The following is a 4,708-nucleotide window of genomic DNA, read 5'->3' on the forward strand; positions in this document are numbered from 1 at the left end:
ATATCTAGTAGGGCATACTTAAAAACACAACAAATACTAAGTCTACAAAGAAACACATTGCAGTGCTATTTCAAAAATGTTAAATACCTAAGAATAAATCTAAGTAGAAGTGTGCCAAATAATTAGAGTAAAAGCTATAATTTTTTTCTAATTAGTATCAATAGAGACCTGCATAAATTGAAAGTTATAGCATGGTCTTGGATGAGAATATTCACATTTTATTATTTATTTTCATCTGTCTACTTCAGACTTAATTTTCTCTTCTTTTTTGTTCAGTGTCCTAAAGTAGAAGTTTCAATTCCTGATTTTAGATCTTCCTTTTTTCTAATACATGCTTTTTTTTTCTAATCAATGCTAAATATTTCACTCTAAGCACTGATTTTACTGCATGCCACAAATTTTGACAAGTTCTAACTTCATTTATATTTAGTTCGAAATATTGCATTTTAAATTTTATCTTGAGAATACTTTTTTGACCCATGTATTACTTGAAAGTGTGTTGTTTAATCTCAAAGTAGCTAGGGATTTTCTTGCTATCTTAATGTTATTGATTTCTGGCTTAATTCCATTGTGGTCTAAGAGCCTAGTCTGTATGATTTCTACGTTTTTAAATCTGTTAACATGTTCTATGACTCAGACTATGGATTTATTTTGGCAATTGTTTCACGTGAGCTAAAGAAGAATGTGTATTCTGCTGTTGTTGGATGAAGTAGTCTATAAGTGTCAAATAGATCCAACTCGTTCAAGGTGCTGTTATGTTCTTACTGATTTTCATCTTCCTGGATCTGTCAGTTACTGAGAAAAGTGTGTTGATGTCTCCAACTATAATAGCAGATTTGTCTATTCCCTTTTGCAGTACTATCAATTTTTATCTCGTGTATGTTGATGCTCTGTTGTTAGATCCAAACCTTCCTATAATGATTTAATGTCTTCTTGGAGAATTGACACCTATATCATTATGTAATTCCCCTCTTTATCCCTGATAAGGATAACTTCTCCATACATAGAATTTTAGGCTGATGGAATTTTTCTTTCAACACTTTAGATATTCTCTCATCTTATTATTTATGTGATTTCTGAAAAGAAGTCCAGTGTCATTCTTATCCCTGCTCCTCTATAGGTAAGGCTTATCCCTCTGGTTTCTTTCAAAATTTTATCTTTATCTTTGATTTTCTGTAGTAATAATATGCTATAAAGTTTGTTGATATTTATTCTGCTTGGTGTTCTCTGAGCTTCCTGGATCTGTGATTTGGTGTCTGACATTAATTTTAGGAAATTCTCAGTCATTAGTGCTTCAGATGTTTCTTCTGTTTCTTTTTTTCTTCTTATCCTTCTGATATTTTCATTATGCATATGTTACACCTTTTGTAATTGTCTAACAGTTCTTGAATATTATTGTAAATTATTTTATTCTCTATTCTTTCAGTTTTTATTGACATTTCCTCAAGCTCAATTATGCCTAATCTATTGATAAGCACATCAAAAATACTCTTCATTTTTATTTCTATCATGTCCTTTTGATTCTTTCTTACAGTTTCCATATCTGCTTACATTACCCAACTGTTTCTCCACATTGTTCACTTGTTCTAAGAGAACCTCTAGAATATAATTTATAGTTGTTTTAAATTTATGTTATGATACTTTTAATATCTCTGCCATATCTAAGTTTGGTTCTGATGCTAGCTCTGTCTTCTCGAACTGTGTATTTTGACTATTTGACCCGCAAAAATTTGCAGATATGCCCTGCAACTTTTTACTTAAACACAAACACGATATTCTGAGAAAAAGGAACTGAGTGTAAATACGCTTCCAGTGAGAGGTTTTCTGTTCATATGACTAGGGTTTACGTTTTGTTTACTGTTTACTGTAAGTGTCAGAGGCTAAAATTTCCTTTGGTATCCTTCCTTGTTTTTTTTTTTTTTTTTTTTTTTTTTTTTTTTCTTGTCTTTGAAGTTCTCTGGATGCTTCTTGAATAAGACCTGACCCATGCAGTTCTTTGCATTGTATTCCCACATTATTACACATAAACCCTTTTGATATGGTGGTAAGATGTAGAGAGTGGGGAAACATTTTAGAGTTCTATGCTTAGGTCTTAGTCTCTAAATGAGCTGGTACCCCCAACCTCTGACCTACACAGGTGTTTCTCTGGTTCTCCCTTCCCTTATTTAAGATAGGAAGGCTAGAGGAGGCTGTAGTTGGGCATTTCTTTCTTTCAGGTCAGTTAGATTCTGGAAAAACTTTAGTCAATTAGGCTTTGGTGAAATACTGTCTTTTGAGAGCAGGGCTTATGAAGAAAAACAGAGTGCTCTGGGCATATTTCAAAATAGGTACATTTTTCTCTCCCTGCTGGAAATATGACAGGATTATTTTCTCCAATCTACTGCAAGAATCTGGTAGGACTCCCAGAGGTAAAACTCACAGAAGTGTTAGGAGCCCCTAAGACTGGGTACCCTGGGGTTTTTAACTCTCAAACTTGTCAATTTATCAATTACAACTTAAGTTATTTTTTTACCCTTGTACTGGTTTCTGCTTTTATTTTTTTGTTCTGGTAAACTTGTGATTCTTTGTATATATGCCTTGCTGTCTCTCCACACTTTTGTGCCATCAGATTTCCCTGTGAACTCTACTTTTATAAAAGGTATTAGGAAAAATTTGCTACCTAGATTTGGGGAAATAATATTATCGTACTCATAACTGACATAAGGACCTGGGATTGTTTTTGATTTTGTTTTACAGTGACTGTAATATTTTCACTTCTTATACAAAGAATGACTTCATATTTGTGCAGATAAATTTAGTATTCTCAAATTTAAAATATGAGATTAAAAATTCACATGCACAATTCAATTTTTAAAAAGCATGTGTATATTTCTTCGTTGAACTTAAAAAACATGACAAGAGTTCTGTGCATTATTAATCAACAAGAAAGCTAAAACTAAACTCTTGCAGATTCTTACTATACACCTATCAAAATGGCTAAAATTGTAAATGGCAGGTGATACCAGTGTTAGTAAGAATATGTAGAGCAATTGGAACTCGTGTCACACATTGCTGATGAGGGTATACATGGTACAACCACTTTGTAAAACTGGTAGAATCTACTAAAACTATATTCCTTCAATTCCTAGGAATGCACCTACAGAGAATGAGCGTCTTTGTTCACAAAATTTCTACTCCTCAAATATATATACCTAATATGTACCTACAAAAATTTAACAAAGATGAGGATAGCGTTGAATCTATAAATTACTTTGGGTGTCATGGCCATTTCCACAATATTGATTCTTTCTATCCTGGAGCATGGGATTTTTTTCCATTTGTTTGTATCCTCTCCACATCACACACTGAGGCCTGTTGTGGGGTAGGGGGCTAGGGGAGGGATAGAATTAGGAGAAATACCTAATGTAGATGACAGGTTGATGGGTGCACCAAACCACCATGGCACATATATACTTATGTAACCTGCACGTTCTGCACATGTACCCCAGAACTTAAAGTATAATAATAAAAAAAGATACGTACAACTATATCCATAACTGCTTAATTCAGGTTAGCCATGAATCGAAGACAACTCAGATGTTTGTCAACTGTTGACACAGTAAATATTAATACAATGGAATATTACACAACAATAAAACATAACATATCTGGTGAGAGATACAGACTCAGGAGAGACATGGGAAAGCCATTAAGGCTGCTGGAAGTATTTTATATTTTGACATGAGTTGTGGTTACATGGGCCAAAACATACATAAAAATTCATCAAGATATACACATAAGAATATAGCCATCGATTTAAAGATTTCCATAAAAATTAAGGAAAAATTAAAAATCAAGCACAAAGTTGTCATTGCTGAATAACCTGCTGTTAGCTACAGGAAATTAGTTTTTCTCTGTGTTTTTTTTCCATGCTTTTTCATTTTTCTATAATAAGCATGACTTTATTTATAATTTGGCATAAAGATCCCTAAGCTATGCTTCTGGTCTCAGTTTCGTTGCAGTGTTATACAGAGGCTTTTGACTTAGACGAAGAGTTTGTTCTTCAAAATCTCATGTCAGTAACAGGTACATATTAGGAGGTTATTGAATACCTCACCATGTGAATAGGACCATAATTTTAATACCCATAATTATGCCTTCAGGAGATTTATGAGTATAATATGACTACAGAATTAAGGTTTTAAATTAATTAAAATATTCAATAAGTCATCTAATGTTTGAATTTCCCATCTTTCCACTTCTGTCTTGAGCCCCCTACCATTGGTGCAGGGGATAGAAAACTTTTTCATTAATCTATTCAATTACTTAATATTCATGGAGCACCTACTATATGCGGTGTTTCATGCGAAGTGTTTGGAATAAATAGTGAGCAAAAATAGACACAGTCCTTACCTTCAAAGAGACTAGATCAAATAACCACACAAATAAATAAAAATTTCCGCTGTGTTAAGGGCTACAAAGAAGCACTGTATAGCACTATGAAAGGGGATTAACTTTGATGTGCTGAGTACATGAGTATTGTGATGATAGAGATACATGTGTCAGTACGGAATTTCATCAATTCAGGCGCACACTTAATACCAGTGTTTTTCAGTCCTGTAAGATGGAATTCTCTCTTTCTTGCAATAAATATATCATAGTGTTCCCTTTTAATATCCTGAAATTAAATTGTTAGATAATCTAACCTACGTACACACTTTTTTTAAAT

The sequence above is a fragment of the Piliocolobus tephrosceles genome, chromosome 12, assembly GCF_002776525.5.
Source record: "Piliocolobus tephrosceles isolate RC106 chromosome 12, ASM277652v3, whole genome shotgun sequence".
NCBI classification, from domain to species: domain Eukaryota; kingdom Metazoa; phylum Chordata; class Mammalia; order Primates; family Cercopithecidae; genus Piliocolobus; species Piliocolobus tephrosceles.